We start from the raw sequence: 20,213 nt of genomic DNA on the forward strand, positions 1-20,213 counted from the left end.
TGTTGGCGGCTTCTCCACGTTCCTGAAACTAATTACGAGAAAGCCTAGCTGGTCGTCCTTTCGCAGAATCAACTACCGTCGTCTGTCCGCCTGAAGTGGCATCGATTCCCTGTCGGATCGATAAAAAGCTAATTTGGCCGATTAAAGACAGTGGAACTTTGTGCTGACTTTTTTGGCTTCGCTGTTGGACCCACCGTCTACGAAGCGTAGCTTCATAAAAGCGTAAACGTAGTCTACTAGACGTGACGATAGGTCCATCTACGATGTTCAGTCTACAAAGCGTACCGTAAGATATATTTTGTCTGATCTGATACATATGATCTGAAGGATATCACGCGGACAACAGCTGGTCTGCATTTAGGTTTATAACTGCAATATGCGTCTTGCCACCGACGATATTAATACCAGTCGTCATGATGAAAACGACTCGCTGCTGTTTCGTGAAAGTTTGGACAGGTGCACGTTACATTACAATGACCGCTGTATGGAAACATACTTAAGCTCGATTCAAAGTAGCTATCATAGTACAGTCAGATCTGGTCAAGTCAGGCACGGGTCAAGAAATTTTCATTCGACTTGATCGAATTGCCTGCTATGAATGCTTTCGTTGGATTACGTGCAAAACCTGTTTCACACTAACGGTCAAAGGTTCTATCGTATCACGATCAATTAGAATGTAGGATTTTACCGTATTCGCACTAAAGCTTGATTCAGACAAGCGGTCAAAGGTGCTGTGAGACGACGTCAAATCAGGCACCGGTCAAGAGATTTTCATTTGAGTTGACCGAACCGGCTACCGTAGATGCTCGCGTTGGATCGCGTGTAAGCGATTTTCATCGGTGCCTGACTCCATGCGATCTGACCGTACCGTGCTCCTTAGCGTGAATCGTCCCTTACTATGAAGCCACGCTTCGTGGGCTTCACGATACAGAACGAGAAATTGGGAACGTTCAACGCTGTTCTAGCTTTTGCTTCAGAGAATTGCAATATGTTAAGAGCAAAGAAGGGATTTACACATTTATATCGTCTTTTTTGTTATTTCTTATTGTGCATTTGTTCGTTCAATGTCTTGACTAATTCTGTTGCTTCCTTTTCAGGTAAGTGAGCTGATCTATAAGAAGTTGTCCACTGTTCATCTGAGGGGAAGGTGAGACGATTTTCATTTATAGCGTAGAGATTATTACTATACTATTTGTAAGGAGCGTTCAGACGATCAATATTACCGTCCATATTGTTGTCGATATTCAGAGTTCTCAACATCATTGTATGTCAGAGATATTCTAGACGAATCATTTGTATTGCTAATGCAACGTTGAGAACCCTGAATATTGACAATGTCTCTTTCATAAATTCAAGAGACTCTACAATTTGTCCAGTAAGGATGTAAGTTGATTCAGCGTAATTATATATCACGTAAATGCATTTTTCATTAGAAAGCATCAGCACAGAGTTAGAACGTATTATGTTGAAAAAAAGATCATTGGCTTTTTTCTACGCAGTCTTGTAGGAACATTTTCTGTATAATATTTTCGTTAGGTTACTAGGATGATCGTTTAGTTTCGCTTTGTGTACTTATTTATTATTACAAATATATATAATTGCTTTTCCCATAAAAAATATCGACAATAATATCAACGATAATATTGATCGCCTGGATGTTTCTTAAGGATATATCGTATCTTTTCCCATTTGTATTCCAGTAACATTAGACGTTACTTAAATAAATTAAATGTTGTACTTGAAATCTACAGCGGAAGAACATGATAACACATTCCTATTTTTTAAAGGAAAGCATTTTTAAAATTCAAAAGTATGTTGTAAGTCGATCCGATATAATGAAAATCCTTTCATTTAACTGAATATACTTTTTCTTTATTGAAGTACTGCTTGTCTTAATAATTATATCTTTGAAATTTCTATGAACTTCCGCCTGTTTATCTTACTTACTATACTTTATATACCTTTTAAAGTATTTATTTTAAAAGATACTCTTAAAGGATTTACGTTGTTGAACTTAGCAGGTCGTTTTCATTTTTAATTACTGTCTTATTAAAATTCTCCCACTTTATGGACAAACATATGCATATTTATGATACTTTCCCCCAATGGTCTTTATTTGTCTCGGTTTCTTTTTCAAATTCTCTTAATTAAATAAATCAAGAGTTGCTGTCAGTTAATTTATATTTAATATCCGAAACGTTTTACTTTATACCAGTTGCTGGGAATAAAAGTCGTCAGCAGCAAGTACACTACTCGCCACGTAAATTCTAATCCACGTAACTTGCTCATTAAGTTAGCGTATAACTTTCCAGAGAAATATGCGCAATCTTGACGCGACACGCTCTTTCATTTGTAATCGTGAGTCATGAGTTACCTGGCCCAATCGCGGTTTCCTCTTTCATAATCATTTCTCTCTTTTGTCTTTTGCTTTAGTTATATCGATGGAAAAAGTTTTTCTTGTACGAGATACGTTGCCCTTTTTCGCTGTCAGTACATTAAACATAGGATTTTTCTCAAGCATACTAACGCAGGTTACAATTATACGATGTAAAATGAACCAGAAATGTTCTTCATCGAAAATTAAATTTCAAAATGTATTTGTACACTTTAATAAATTACGATGTCTGCATTATAACTTACAGATATTAAAAAGGTGATGAAACTTCGATATTCTAGTGTATACGTTATGTATTTGTTGGCCTTTGCTCTGTTTTATGTAGTTTCATGATTGTCACTAAATGATACTGCGTAGTATAAACGGACCGAATTTTGCTAAATTTTATAACTGCAGATTAAATATAAACACGTTATGAAATATCATCGTTCTGATTACGCATTTAATACAATTCAATTTAATACGTTTAGTATGGTTTAATATGGTTTGAAATACAAAGACAAATTTATATGACAGTCTTACGATACACGTAGCTTAGAATAATTTGTTAACAATTTCCCAATAAAATTATAGCGCAAATGCGCAAAGAATCGATTGACAAAGGATATAAAGAACGAAGAATCGTATAAAATGCAGTTTTATCGATTGTCCTCGTTGTGATACAACTACAAACAAATTACAAACAAACGTATATACTTCTATATTTACTTACGTCGTTGCATTACTGTCATTTTCATGCTTATTTGCTGTAAAAAGGATTAAAAATCACTATATTTTAATATAATTTGCGTAAGTACATTTGCAATGTAACAGTGCTTTTGCATAAATGTATTAAACGTACGATGATCGTTAGGGACGACGTCTGAGACCGCTTTGTTTAAGACTGCTTTTCACCTACGAATCATATCTCAAGGCATAATTCTAATTTACACTTTTCGCCGCTATCACGGTCGTATCGTCTACCTCATAGCGAATCTTGTCTTCTGACAATAAAAGGAGTTGGCGAAGCTCTCGGTATCCTATGGCTTTTCTGAAAGTGGACATTAAAGTAGGATTTAAGCCTGAAAGGCCGACACCTCTACCTACAGTTTATTATTGAGGAAGCCTTACCTTTTCGCTTCAACTTTATTGCATAACGTCCACGCGTGTGGATATTCGTTCTCATGAAGCGATGACAATTTAATCATACTTGACAACGCGCGGATTATCTTTATTTTATTATTCCTTTTATTTACGCCCGACCATTTGTTCTGGCATTTAGCGATTAACAAAATACATAACGAGAATATATGTAGAAAAACGAAGTGTAAAATACAATAACTTACGAACTTGTATATTAAATAATATCTATACATCTCGAACATACGTCGTATATCGTATAATCACAATACGATATGATACAGTCGTATACAGTATGGTGCAACTCGAAGTTTAAATCAATATGATACATGTTGGAACTAAGTTGGTAGCTTACGATATCATAATTGGTGATACAAATTAATGTATTTGATAAAATGAGAAAGATTCTCGCAATGCTTTTATAATTCCAATATATCTGAATCTCATTTGCAAGAGGAAATTTAATTTTCTATTGGGAGACGTTACTACAATTAAGATGATCTACAGACAGAATACAGTTGCAGTGATTGCACTTGGTTGACTCGTTTTTAATTACAAGATGAGAATGTATCAGTTTAATATGTGTCCGATCCTAAATCTCGTGAAAATAACTTACTTTCCTAGAAGTACTGGATTTTTATCAGATATTATCGTACGTATCTTATATACGTTGGAATGAAAGTGCATTTTTTCCAAAAATCGTTTTCGGACCTTGCTGAGAGAATTTTTTTGGTTACCGATAAATATTCGTCCGATAAAAAAAAAAGAAATTCAGTCACGATTAACGGTTATTGGCGACGAAAAAATTCTCTCACGGATAATGCTTAAAGACAAGGGAAAAAATTCTCATATACATATAATGATTATCGGAAACTAAAAAAATTCCGCCACGAATAATGGTTATTAGCGATCAAAAGAAAATTCTCTTACAAATAATGATTACCGATGACCAAAGGAAATTCTCTCGCGGATAATGTTTGTCGATAAACAACATTTTAATCGTTTTTGAGGAATTATACTCAACCAAAATCTGTTAAACTAATCCAAGTTGAAAATGATCAATTAAACTAATTCTTATATCGTAATTTTGTTCATTTTTGGTTATAACTGTTATGGTGCCTGGTTAATAGCATAATTCGAACAATGGGACTTTATAACTTGGCATAAAAGAATAATAAAATTACAATTATACGGCGAGCTACAGAACTGTTTCTAAAGTGCATAAAACAGTAGCGAAGAGGAATGTTCTTTCGAATGTAGCAGAATTTTCAAGATTTAAAAGGCACAAAGGAAATACCATTTGCATATAAGCGGCACAGCGCACAGACGCCGTGACGGAAAAATGTCAAAATGGTCGTTCGCTCCGACATTTTATCGCATCTCGAAATATGCTGGTTTTACAACATTTTCCATGATAGAGCTGCAAGTAATATATCCTCCTCTGTTGTAAAAGCCAGTAGAGCAAGTAACACGAAATGTAGTTTCGCCTCTACGATTTGGTCTGCGCGTTTTACGTTCCCAACTTCATTTTGTTTTACTCTCTTGTTTCGAGGCAAACCTATCAATTGAATTTTTATATTTTCGGCTTCGATTTTCAATAGCCTAGAAATTTCGTTACGTAAGCTGTTTTACTGTCTTACATTGCAGAAAAAAAGGACGATTGAAATACACTTTACGGAACGAAATTAAATTTTTTTCTATGGGTACACCGGAAAGAATCGCTAAATGGTTTCGCGAAAATTTCGATCTCAAAGTAAAGTCTGAACGAAATATATTTTATAGCTACTTTATACTTTTTTATTTTTTCCTCGTTATACTACAAGCTACGAACGATGTTTAATGAAGTGCGATAGCCGATGACGTGCAAAATTAATATAGGAAAACGATGAGATTTCTTCTATGCAGCCATTCGTAAAACACGATTTTACTCGAATATTTTATAAAATTCAAGTTTCCATTGACTAATATCGTACAAGGACGCTGACCTGAGAAAAACACGTTTCTATTGCGAGATAACACATGGTGAATGACCTACGGTAATTGTAAGAATATAATTTTGAAACGAATGAAATTCTTATAAAAAAAAATTGAAAGAAATTGGAATACGTTTTATGGAGTGAAATTAAATTCACAATTTCGACGGAGTTTCGTGTTCGTCGCTTATCTACTGTTACATCGTAGCTCGTAAAAGAGGGAAATGCTGCGCGGTTGTTCAATATTAAAATGTTATGGTTTTATTTTCTTATTAATCGTCTGTTGTACGTACATGCATACAAGCGTGCCGATACGTTCGACGTATGTTCACCGTTAAAATTTGATTAAATTGTTTGAAAAAAGATTGCCAGGCAGTTTTCCTCCTCAGTTTTCAACAAGCTGCGAAATCCATGTGGGACCAATTTCAACCGCATATTTATGACTTCATTTCGCCATCATATCGTCATGAGTCTCATGGGATAGTTACCGTGTACAATATGCGCGTATAACGTTTCACCTAAATAATGGCAATTTCTAATAGCAGTTGAATCTTCTACATATTGTATTAAACCTTTTTCTGAATAAATTCTCTTTCTCTTGCAATCTCAAAAAAAAAAGACGATTCGATTCTCTTTCTCGTTTCCAATTATATGTTTGAATATTCGTTTGCGTATCGGATACACTTACTTTTAGGCTGGATGCATTTTAGATACACCTTTTCGCAAATTTAATATTACTTAGTGACTGGTGTGTCGAAAGTGGGTGCTTCGCTTTTATGAGATTTGGAATCAGCAGAACCCGGGAAATAAGTAAGGAGGGTGTTAAAAAATTCTTGCAGAACGTTTAAAAGCATTTCTCAAAGAAGAAAAAATGTTGTTAGCATTTACCCGACACGTGATGGGAAAGTCGAAGAGAAATGAAGAAAAGAAAGCCGAAGAAGGCTTTATCTTCATTTTATTTAAATTCTGACCCAGCTATAGGATAGTTTAAATAATTTTTAATTATGCTGATAAGTCGATTGAAGTTTGCAATCGAGCAAGCAGTATTTCTCATTTTTATTACCTTCGAAGTCCGGCCAAATATAAATTTTGCATAAATTCGTTATCCTCAACTGCAAGCGTAAACATTAGCTTCGAATAAAATATTCATTTAAATATTCGTCAATAAAATATTCTGTCGTTCACCGGAGTTCCTCGATTTCTTTGAAGAATAATCCTAAAGCATCTCAACGGTTTTACTTAAAAATTTGTAAAGCAGGACAAAATGGAAGATGATAAATATCCCACAAACTAATGGTTCTTTGGTACAAAGTCAGACAGTTAATGGGGCTTTAATACCATGTTTTAAAAGTACCGTCCAATTGCGGCCTGTTATTCCTTTGACAAGTTTGCCCCTTGTGATGATTAGAATGCAATGCAAAATAGTTGGAGCTCGAGTTTCTGGATCAAGTATAACTTTGCGCTACCTTTTTACGATTGTATCTATTTCCATCAAACCAGAGTATATTCTTTGAATATAACATACAGACAAACTATATATAAATTTCTATATTTATACAGAATTATATATACGAATATTTCTGTTGTAATCTAATTTCGACAAGTTTCTTAGTTGCAAGCAACCCTTTTGTAAAATGAAAAAAAAAAAAAAAAGAAAGTTCAAAGCAGTATTTTCTCACGTATGAGATACATAAGCATGCAACTGTGTTCTAGGATAACTGTATTCGATGATTGTTTTTCAGAAGATCTCCATCTTGATCGCCTAATTCTCTTTGTACGCGAAGTATGTCTATATAAAGTAACAGCAACTATGGTATTACATAGAAGCTTATTCATAATGCTCTGCCATAACCAGAACGCGACTAACTCCATTAAATGTACCGGATGGATTATGCGCACCCATTTGGAATCGAGTTAAATCTCAGCTGTGTACCTAGGTAGGTAGAGCCTTGGTAGTAATCTACAAATTGCAGTCAAATGCACGTATTATAGCCAGTTTGTACTGTAATTTAACGAGTAAGAACGACGATTTCATATTACATGTGCGTATACGTAAGAACTACACGCAGCCACATTTTTTATTCATTTTATATCCGGCCGAATTAGCGTATAAACGAAAGCAAAATTGTTTAACCCCTTTGCATCATGGCCCTACTTCAGAGGACTGGTCCCTATCACCGCGCGCAGTCTTCACCGCGTGAATTCTTCATGGAGCTTATCGAAAATTTACTGTTCAAAAAGATTAGTAGACAATGTTACTTCGCAAACATCGCATCCTACATTCTTTATAACAGAGGAAAGAAATAAAAATTATTTATTTTAAAAAAATTATTTAGATTAAAATGAAAATAAGAAGAAGCAGTCGCAGCGCGCGTAATAATCCACGCGTGATGATAGAAGACAGTCGCATTGGATGCAAATGGGTTAAGATATCCCAGAATACATGTCCTTCGTATTTCTAATATAATTTCAAAGATCGAAAGCCGCCACGCTTTCTAGAGAAACTTGATATAATATCAAATTTTTATAGCGTTTCCTTATGTTTTTCTTGTGATTGACGCTTCCACGCGCGGTGACAACAACGTGTTGTCAAGCGCTGGCCAAATGTTAGCTTCCGGTGACACTCTACGTAAAATTTTCGAAATTGACACCTTTTACCAAAAAACGCCGGTTACTACTTAGTTAAAGTTAGCAGTAAATTTATGCGAACGGAGAAGTGTTAAACGATTAGAATATTTCATTTATCTATGGATTTGTATAAACGCGTTATAATTCGTGATAAATTGTCAGGAAATAGCAGGAAATATGATTCAGAAGAAAGAAGGAAAGAGAAAGAAAAAGAAATACTCGATGATAAACGGTGCAACAGAAAATAATGGTAATGATAGAATGGTAGGAAAGTATGTAGGTATGTGAAAGATAGCATATTGAGATATGCTAATACCGATATGCTAATGATTCGAAGAAGCCAACTGCAATTAACATATAGATATGATTATAGGAATTATAAAAATTATCGGACTGCGGATTTTTACGCGTTTATCGGAAATTTAAAAGCGAAAAAATGCACAGAATGCGCACACAGACGTCTAGCGATAGCCATAAATGAATTAACGTGATTCATATATCCGGACTAATACGTCCATTGGTAGATCCGAACATTGAAAACAATAAAATAAGAAAAGAATGCGCTTTTTCAATTTACCCTGTTTCTCGCTGTATGAATCGGCCAGAAATCAAACTAATCAACCATAGATGTCGAACGATTAATCTTGATGGAATTGAACAGTTCGATTTCTGTGTGGCTCATATATCTACTGTTTTTGATACCCGCGTTTTTCGTTCGGGTCAGTGATATTTTCAGCGAATATAAAACAAATGACAGCGTGCGTCATCGAATGCTGCGAATGAAAAGAAGTCACGTTTAAAGACGAGTAGTACAAATTAATTTACCCTGCCACTGTCCTCGTGTTTTTATATTTCGATCTTGCCTTTATTTTAGCAAACAAAAAGAATTTATGGTATTTTAAACCGATGTTTAACATAAATTATACGTACCAATAAGGCTGTTGTTCGTAATTTCTCGAGACTGAAGACACATTTTGAAGGCTAGATGAAAACGTGACTGGGTCGAAAATAACCGAAAAGGCGTAGCGCCGTTAAATTCAAACATACAGTTTGCTTAAAGTTTGATACGTAACGTTTAATTTTGCGATATCGAATAAAATAGTTGAAATATGTTGAGAAGCTGAAAGATCGCAAAGAATGTTTCGTAAGAAACAGTATTTGCATTAAGAACGTTGCCAGTGATATCGCTTGCGCGCGAAACATGCATTAAAAGCAACGCAAGATTAATTGTAATCATCAGAAACACTCGGAGGACTATACATTTCCATGCACAGAGACTTCATTACGAATATTACTTGCCGCATTCGTTCTTTGGTACAGTAACGAAGAACCACGAAGGACGCCAAAGAGACTCAGAGGGACGATTAAATCGAAAGTGGAGAACTTTACTCGGCGTGAGTTTCCTTTAGATTTATGTATTGGCGAACAAAGTAAACCAAGTTGCAATCACTGGGAAAATACTTTCGAAAATTAAACGTTCGATGAGCATTCCGTTCTTACTTGGCTCTCGGATTACTTTACTGTTTAATGCACGCGTCATTAATAACGTTTCTGTGCAGATTAAATATCCACAAGTAATTGTGATTACTTTCCCTTGCAAGTTGAGACTCGATAATACACGTACATTTCTTTATTTATTTATTTTTTATCGTTACCGTACCCTGGTAAGGTACCAGTGACTGCAATTACATATATTTTATAAATAAATAAATTAATTTGGCACAGTCACCTTAAATTAGTGTCGTTAATTAGTAAATAATTACGTAGCCATTAGTTATTTGCCAAGTTCAATATGATAGTCGCAGCTCTTACGATCAAGGACCTGATAACTAAATATTAAAATTTGGCGACGGTGAATCGAAAGAACTCGTGAAAATGTAAATTTTTTGATATGTAGTGTTGGTGGAAGAGACACAACGAGATTGTAAAATCGGGCAGGAAGCGAAGTTAACGTGTTTCGACAGTTAGGAAACACATTTTGGGAATTTTTGATATTTTGGACATTTTCGACGTTTTGGATATTTTACAGCGCATAAGAATTTCAAAGATCCTGCAAGATCGTATGTCGCGAACTTAAAGTCGGCTCTTCCTGCCTCTCCTAGAAGTGTACGTCTTAACTCTCACAATTGCAAATTATTAAGCAAGAATTGCAGGTTATTGAGTAAGAGACTTAATACCGTAAGGTTCTAATGAAATACTGTGAGCAAGAGTTTTAATGAAAGACTTTTGAAGTCGAAGGTTCAAAGAGCTTCTATATACCGTGTGACACTATATATGGCGAGATCAACGGGTGCAGTTAGTTAACACTTTAATTTACGACTTCGTTATACCTGTTACAGCACGTAGACACGTGGCCATACAAAATTTGACTAAGAATAAAAAGATACAAATATAATAACTATAATAAACTATTATAATAAACTATTAACTATAATAAATATAATAAAGTAATACTGTTAAAATAAACAATACTTTCCTATTTAATCATGTGTATCTTAATTTATAAAAAATTAATCGATGACGTATTTGCGATTCTTCTGATCTCAATTTCTGATGTTTCGCGAACATTCCAATGCACTTTTTCAGGAGAGACCTGAAAATTTTCACTCAAAACCCAGATCTAATCCTAGCTCGAAGATCTAAGAAGATGATCGCGAAAGTTTAAAATTTTCTAAACGTAATTGAATTTTATATTAACTGTTTAATATATGAAATTTTATCCTGCGAACTTTTATATGTAAAATCGTCATCGCATGCTTCATTAACATTATTAAATATTTACATACTAAATGAATACAAAAGTTTCATCATTCCCTGCATTATTTACCATGTCGTTGTTTTATTAAATAACTATGGATTTTTATGCATTTATGGGAAATTCGAAAATACAGAAATGCATATACACATTATGAAATAATACACATTATATTATAAACAAAAGTATGTAAAATTGTATGCAAAATAACTTTCAGTACTCGTCATAATATCCAATAAGAGAAACAGATGTTCCCCAAAGTCCTATTTTTTTAATTAACGAATTTACGTAAATATCCGTAGTCTAATAATTACAAATTGCCTTTTCATTCTTGATTCGCAAATTACTTTTGCCTCGTTATTACGTAATGCGAGATAGTAATATAATCTTCGTTAGAGTAACGCAAAAATGTGAGTCGCAGAGAAAAAGTGCATTTTCTCTCCAGCGACCCGTATATCATCATAATAGTCCAGGGAATCATTACTGCCACTTTAAGGCCACCGGAATCCGCTCATTGTATTCCGTGGCCGCACAATCCTAAGTTGATTTTTTGCCAGCGCGACACGAAAGAAAGTCATTAAGCGTTTAAAAGAGGCGCCACGGCAGTAGCTTTATACAGAGCGCGAAAGTGCAGGCTCCAAGAAGTAACTTGTCTTTTCGTTCGCACAACCAATGACCATCGTCGATCGTAAAATAAACGAAACGAGGTTCTTCGTGACATCGATGATCGCTAACGGAAAGAAACGGCGAGAAACAAAACGAAGGAAAACGACCGAAAATAATGGAAAAGAAAACGATACTGAGATGTATATCAGAGACCATAACTGTTACTACCAAAATGAAAAAATTCATAGAATAACAACTATTTCTTCGACTAAAATATTCTTACAAATAATAATTACATATATATGTCGGAGATGAAAGGACATCGGGGCCTTTCTTTTGGAACGTTTGGGAAGGTTCTTCAATACTTTAGTCCAGACTTTTTATTATAGCTGTATTTAAATAATAAAACTGAGAAATAGTTGTTTATGATCTAATCCGAGTACGGGTGCCCGAGATTTACGACAGTGGGCTTGGGCTTGAAGCGACATAACGAGTCGCTGAACGTAGCCACGGTCACGGGAGGGACGTGTACCTAACAGAGGTATGGAGTAATTAAATAGCTCTCCTTAAAAACAAAGATCGATCCGAGGGATACAGAGAGGTACGGAGAGGAGTATATAAGGGCAGCTCTACTTGGACTGAGATTCAGTCGGATAAGTTTCACTTGTACCGTGGACAAGTACGTTGAGTCACACCCGAATCGTGGATCAGTAAATTGAGTTCGACTTAGACTGTGGAAGAAATCGCATTCGTCATCCCGTTGACCGTGGATTCGTTATTGAGTCACAAGATCATTGCCATTCACATCCCGAGTATCTAATTACCCCGGTTACTTGTCAAATTCTGTCATAATCATAATTGCTCTAGTAAATATCTTCGCTTTTGCATAACAACAACGTCTAATACAAAGAAATATTCGTTAGACGCCCCTAACTCCAATGACAACCCGACATATATATAATTATTATTTGTAAAAACATTTTGGTCGAAGAAATAGTTGTTATTCAATGAATTTTTTCATTTTATATTTTTTCATATATATGAGTTGGTCTCTAAGATGCGGCTGTGTTGTTGAATGTAAAAAGATGTCCACTTTTTTCAAATATTTAATACAAATTCATCTACGATATATTTTCTTCCGTTATTTACAATTTGTTGCCAACGTCCCGGTAATTTTTGAGGAACTCCGCGATTTTTGAAGCGAACCAATCTTTCGATCATTTTCGGAATTCTGCGTTGTTGTGAAAGGGAACGTCACTTCAACCATCTTGAAGGGAAAGGGATGATAATTAAGTGGATGGAGCGAAGTGCGGTAAGTAGGATGGCGGAGACACGCGACATTTTGAAGCGCCGTTTTTGTCAAACTTCCAAACACCTCGGAAATGCTCGTTTTTTGTTAATCTCCATGCTTTTTGAACAATTAATCGCTTTATTATCGGCATAGAATGGAAAAACATAGGATCACGCGAAAGAAGAAAACAGAAGTTATCGAATGACGTATAAATCATAGACGATAGCCAGCCAATTGTTACGAGATAATACACGGTATGAAATTAGAACCGCACGAATTTGTGGACCAAACCGTACCGAGTGGCCGAGAAATCTTTTTCATTTTCTATAACTATTATCGACGAGGGAAATTTATTTCGATAGCTCGTAACAGTCATCGATAGGAGAAATTGTATTTCGATACGACACATAGTAGTTGTCGACGAGGAAAACATTGATTTGGTTTGGATTAGATTTTCGCTTTTGAACTTTATATTTCATCGTTATGAATAGTATAACTTTTGGCTCAATTCACGAACGATATCAAATTCGAGCGAAAATTATTCGACGCTTCGATGTTCAATAAATTGGAACAGTGCGAATTTCGAAAAAAAGCTTTTCGTTCGGTAGAGAATCGTATTTATTGATTTTTCTATTTACAATAAAAAGTTTAAATTAAAGTTCAATTTAAAAAATCAGAGTCGTTTTGTGGAGAGATCGCCTTTCCTTTTAGTTGCCCTTTTCTTTCAGTGCAGCAAAAACACGGTACAGTTTCAATGCGGACGCGAAGAATCGTTTCAGTCGAACGCGAAACAACACTTTACGCTATTCTGAACGATCAAATTGAAATTTCTCTCGTCGATAAACATTATATGCGATCGAAGTGAAATTCCCCTCGTCAATAATGGCTATCGACAGCGAAGCAAATTTTTCTGCAAAAGGAATACGTCGGTTCTTGAGAAATTGATGTACGGCTGATTATTTAACACACACGATGGCGAGACTCGTATTAAAGATTTCTATATCGAGGAAAATGACAAGCATATAAAAGAAAATGGGGAAATAAATAAGCAAGGTAACGCTGCGAAGGATTAAAATATTAAAGGAGGAATAATGCAGAAAAATATAAAGTATTGATTAAAAACGTAAAAATGGAATAAAGGCTACAAAATGTAAAATGCAAGTTAATAGTAGGAGCGATAAAAAAAAAGAGAAAACAGGAAAAACATTTAAAGGACAAAGTACTTAGAAAACGAAAGAGAAAGATCAGGTTTATGAGAATGAGGATTACGAGCAAGTTCTTAATGCGAGCTCGCTGCAGAATGTCAAAGCTATAAGAAACTGGAAAACGAACGGCTAAATGAAACAAAGCGAAGGGCAAAGTGTAACTGAAAAAGAATATAGGAGTTTTTACTATGGAATGTAATAGTGAACAAGTGGATTGTCCTATTCTACGTCTGCTCGTAGCATATCTACGTATATGATTGAGGCGAATAGGCCGTGATAGTTGTAGTTGCTGATGCTGCTAGTGTGTAGAATGTCGCTGCTGGGGTACTGCTGTATTTTTCTTCTAATTTAGACGCGTGCAAAAAAAATCGGACTCCGGTCGCCGGGATTTGAACCCGGGTTCCGAAATGTTCGTAACCTAAAACGCGAAACCACTGCGCTGCCGTCGTCCTACACTAGTTAGTTTCGAGTGGTAGTATTTTTGGTGTCGAGTGCCGCCACACTACCCCCTTATCAGTGATAAGGTTTCTTCTATGTGTTGTAAAGGCGTCAGCCGTTTGTTGTATGACTTTGTTCGTTGTTTCCGTGTGCGTTTGCGAGAGAGTTCGGCATCTGCGGATTTGACGTTTCGCTGCGGGGTAAAGCGTCGACCGCTTGTGGTAAAATCCGTGCAGATGTTGCGCGAAGTCTTCGATGTGGCGGTGGATATCTATCGGTACGGTGCGGGCGTTTTAGCGTCGGTCGCCCCGAGGTCGTAGTAGGCCTCCGTTTCCACACTCTTAGGTTCGCGGTGATAGAAAATCTCCTCGGTAGCGCTATCACGGTCACACACCTCTTTTCGCTGTCGATCATGTCGGGGTCACCAATTTGAAGCGAATAGGTCGTGATAGTTGTAGTTGTTGATGCTGCTAGTGTGTAGAATGTCGTTGCTGGGGTACTGCTGTATTTTTCTTCTAATTTAGATGCGTGGAAAAAAAATCGAACTCCGGGATTTTAACCAGGGTTTCGAACATTCGTAACCTAAGGCGCTAACCACTTCGCTGCCGTCATCCGACACTAGTTAGTATCGAGTGGTAGTATTTTTGCTGTCGAGTGCCGCTACATGCTTATACCGATGGTGGAACATTTACGTACGAATAATGGTACACTCAGCCACATTTTCGATATTATTTCTTCGGTATCTCGAAGAAACCACTGATCCTGTCTGGATATGTCACGGAAAATTGTCTTGAGGTAGATCAGGCTAGCTATTTCAGAACAAAAGGTAGACTGAACGCTATGGGATATGACTAGACGTTACATGGCGAACCATTGCGTTTCATAAGCGAAATAGAAGACAAAAAGACAATTTTTCAACGAAACAATACTGCTATTCATACAGTCACCGTTACAACAAAGTGATTTCAAAATAGAATTGTTACCGTAGCCAGCATCGAATCCTGATCTGAACGCGATCGAGAACCTGTGGGGAATTCCAGCGAGGAAACTTTACGATCAGGAGAAGCCACGTATAGAAAATATCGTTGAATCTTGAAAGGAATGAAATCTGCGTGGGTAGACGTTCAAAACGAAACTTCGAATAAATTATTGAATAGTGTACCTGACAGGTTAACACTAATCTTGCCAGGACCGGTTAAATGAGCGGTTTGAAAATTTAATTAGAAATTCCACATTTACTGTTATTTCTTTCGTTCGTCCAACTTTATGTATATTCTTGTATTAATAAAAATTGAGAAATTAATTAATCAGATAATATAAGAATTCACATAAAGTTAGACGAACAAAAGAAATAACGGTGAATACAACTTTAAATTAAATTTTCAGACCGGTCATTTGATCGGGTCTGGTAACGTTAGTAGTAATAATCGAAAATAGAAAAATTCACTAAATACTGAATGAGAACGTAGCAAAATTGACATTGAGTTTCTTTTCTTCACAGCCAAAAACACAATTTTAATAGGGAATTTAACTTTTGCTAGTCTTCGAAAGAAGAACGCTTTTGCTTATTGTATCTTCAATTCTGTATTATATTACGATAGAAAATCAGATAAAAGATTTTGTTAGTTTATGTTTCAATATTATGACAAATTTTTTAATTGAGTTTACAATTATTCACGGTACTCTATATACGAACTTCATTGTTTTCATTATCCGCGTAAAGTAATCGCAATTTGAACGCAATATTCGTAATTACATCACTGCTTCGAATTATTCGAGGAAATTACGTAAAAGGATATATTAATCTTAATTAGCATACGCAGTACGGAAGACGCACATTTCTTACTTTCTTCCGGATGAAGCGTGGATAAATAAATACGTATAGAAAATCTTTTTTACGTGCAACATTGAATATGTTAAGTGGCAATCTACACAAATTTCTTAAAGAGCTCTATAAAAACAAAAGATATCATTTAATTAAAATTATATTTATTCCTTTTTTAAATAAAATTTAATGTGAATTCACGGGTACTAAAGGAAATGTGTTGATACCTATAATCGCGTTAGCAAACTGAGACGAATACCAACGATATTCGATATTATAATCATATACTACCTTCTATCTACATTCGCTGTTCCAATTTCAGTCATGAATTTAAAATTGATAAACGAGATTTATGGTAATTGTTTCACGACACAATTCACAAGTTCCAATTTATCTCCGCTTGTGTGTTAATTGACGTAATCGCTAGACATTTAATCTGTACATTGCTGGCTCCCTCTCGACCCTATATAATCGATATTAAAATTGCAATGAGAAATATCTAGGTCCCAAAAGTGTAAAAGAATCTTCGGTTAAATCGATCTGACCTTCTTCGTATTGACATTTTCTACCTTTATAATAGTCGATATTAAAATTGCAATAGGAAATATCGAGGAGCCAAAAATAGACATTCTGTGACATATAACGACATTCTGTCATTTTATGTTCCTTCATATGTTCATTCTTATTTATACGATATTCACATAACTTGTGCGACAAATTCTCTTAGAAATATCCTTAATATTTTAATAAATACTTAGCTACTGTTGACTTCTCGTTTCACCCTTGCTCAGTATTATTCATTTACAACTCATTTTTTAAATTCTACACATATGCATAGCAGTTGCCTGATCGTTTAATTACGTCTGCCAAAGGAAACCACTTTGCGGAAACGACTGACTATTTCCGTTATTAAATCGATATTCTGGTTATCAATGAAGAATAAAAGAGCGCCTGGTCGAGTTTACTTAATAAAAGTAACATGCTTTCGACGTTTTACAATGTACGGTACGCTTGTGTTTGTCGTACGTGTGTCCTAAACGACTGAAGATTTCCTGTTTGCTAATTGGGCTTTTTAATCAATTAAACTATGGTATCTGGTATTCTATATACATATAGGTTACATACAAATAACGGCTTATTAAATTAATATTGTTGAAATGGTCATCACTTCTAAGAAATCTGGTCTTTTTAGTTTTCCCAAGCACCGAAACCATCGACAGCTCATAGACTAAAGACAGGCAACGTTGGCTTCAGGGTTTTCAGTCATAGGGTAACACTGCTTTTTCTGTCTAGTTGTATACTAAATAAATAATTACAGGTTCCTTTATCTTTCTGCTCCTAGTTTCGTATTATTACATAAGCTGAATAAAATTTAATTTTTTTTCATAATCTACACATCTTTGAACTGTGTTTGACGTTTGCAGATCGACTTGATTGCTCCTTGATGTTTGCATTTATTTAAAAATAATTATTTATTTCAAATAACGCTTGTAAACACAGGTAAGTATATATTGTCATTTGAGAAACTCACTGTAACATTTTCTGTTGCAATACAACGACATTACTGTATAGAGAGTGAGGCTCAAAGTATTTAAGGGATCATGGGTCACTACCCTACGTCTAGTCTGAAAGTAACTGGCCAACGAACAACAATTCTTGCATACTTTGTTAATTATATCACTCGCTTATATACATTTGGTTCTGTAGTTCTGTTTAATAAATATCACTGAATATTATTGTAACATAAACATTGTGTCTTCCACAGATTATTAATCTTAACTTTAAGATTAAACTCTAACAAACATGGATAATTCTATTTTGCCAAATAGACACGACGTTCTATAAGCGCAATAGATCGACGTGTTATTCGTAAAATGTTTAATGCTTAAAATGGTTAAGATTGACTTTGCGAATTACACTGTAATTTAATCACGTAATTCAATTACATTGTACATCCATCTCGTTGTAAACTACATAACTCAAACTTTTCAATTAATTCAATTGCTAATTACCGTAATCATGAGTGTAATTGAAGCACTTTGTAATTATAATTCGTGGCGTAATTCGATTGTAACTTTGCACAATCGTTTAAAAGGAACGTGAAACACAAGCGTTGAGAGTAACAATTCTGACACTGAAAATCTGAAAGCAATGCTCCCATTGCTTTGAGCAACGTACATATTTTACGATCAAAAGCTAAAGAGAAAAATTAAACAATTATTTCGTATTCGAGACTAAAAGACCTTTTTAATCGTTTGCATTTACTTCGTTTAATAAATTAAAAGAAGATGGTTGTTACGATAATAGCTGTTTAATGCTGTAATTAATCGTTGTTTCATTAAATTTATGCAGAACATTTCTGCAGTGCATGCTGTGTATATAGACACAAGTATTGAGAATAACACTGGAAACAATCCTTTAATTATTTTGATCAACGTGTCTATAGCATAATCTATAACTAAAGAGAAAAATTAAACGATTCTTTCTATTCAAAATTAACAGTTTCTTCTAAAACGTGTTTGCATATACTTAATCTCATGGATTGGGAAAAATGTTTGTTAATGTGATAATAACTGTTTAATATGAAAATTAATAATTCGTCGTTTCGTTAAATTTATGCAAAACATTCCCGCGGTAAATCGTTAATTTTCAGTAAAATTTTTACTTTATTATGACGAACCAAGCGCCACGTTCAATCATATCAGCACGAGCTGCTGCGAACGTTCATCAACGTCACGAATGCATCTGCTTTGCTTCTGCTTCATAGTTATAGCGAATATTAATGGGCGATTAAAGTAATTATTAGTTTTCCAACTCGTTACGTAAAAAGTTGTTGATATACCCTCCGTATAAGTAATTACTTAAAGAATCCTTACTTATGTAAACAGATTGCATTGCGATAAGTATGAAGACTATTGTAACGCACAGCAGACAATGAGTGAAGATAATTACCAGTTATAATTAATTTGCCAACCGTAAACGAAACGCCATTATTTAATATGATTAAATCAGTAGAAGCAGTTTCAACGACGCAATTTACATGTGTTTTATTCGACAATGAATAATGCATGCGCATGGAAAATACGTACTTTGCGAACTTTTGCGAATTATTTTCGTAGGAACGTGTTATTTTCTAACCGTGTTTATCCATTTTGTTAGTAAACTGAACATTTTCATGCATTTAAGGGAAATTTGAAGGCGCAAGGATGCACACAATGCACACAATATGCAAAAATATATAAAATATTCAAAGCAGACGATTTATGAAAGAAGGAGCGAACCAAGAAGTCGTCTATTTTTAGTTTCACGACTTCGGAACTGAATTTTACGCCAAACAGCGTTAGGTAAAATTTTATTTGCCTATGGAATAATAAATAACAAATTGAGATAATAATTTAAATTTGCGAATAAGAATTAAATTTGTTTATTTGAATAAAAATCGTTTGAACGATGCCAAAAATAATTTGTTTGTTATTTGGGAATGAAACTTTATTTTTTATTTTGATGTAATTGGGAAACAAACGACAATATACAAATAAATGGGCTTTGGTTTTGCCTTATGTGTTTCATCTTGGACGATGAAAACAGTCGTGAAATTAGTATGATTATTTTTCAACAAAGAAACCACGGTTTACACTTGTTTTTAAAACTACTCGCTTTTCGCAAAAGTTGTCCGAAATCTATTTGATTTTGGCGTGTTCGTTGTGGTTAACAAACGTTAAAATTGCACATTCTGATTCACAGCAATCTCTCCGATTAGAATGTTATATTTCTGCAAAAATAAATTTATATAACGACCGATAAATAAAATTGTACTACTTGCGAATAACAATTAATTTCATTATTTTAAATAATGTATCTAGACTTGTCCAAATAATAAATAATTTATCTCCTTTTTTCATTCGAAATCTCAAATAAAAAGTGACTCTCTAATTAAATAATTATTTGAATGAAAATTTATTCAATAATATTCAACAT

The sequence above is a fragment of the Bombus fervidus genome, chromosome 4 (assembly GCF_041682495.2).
Source record: "Bombus fervidus isolate BK054 chromosome 4, iyBomFerv1, whole genome shotgun sequence".
Taxonomy (NCBI): Eukaryota; Metazoa; Arthropoda; class Insecta; order Hymenoptera; family Apidae; genus Bombus; species Bombus fervidus.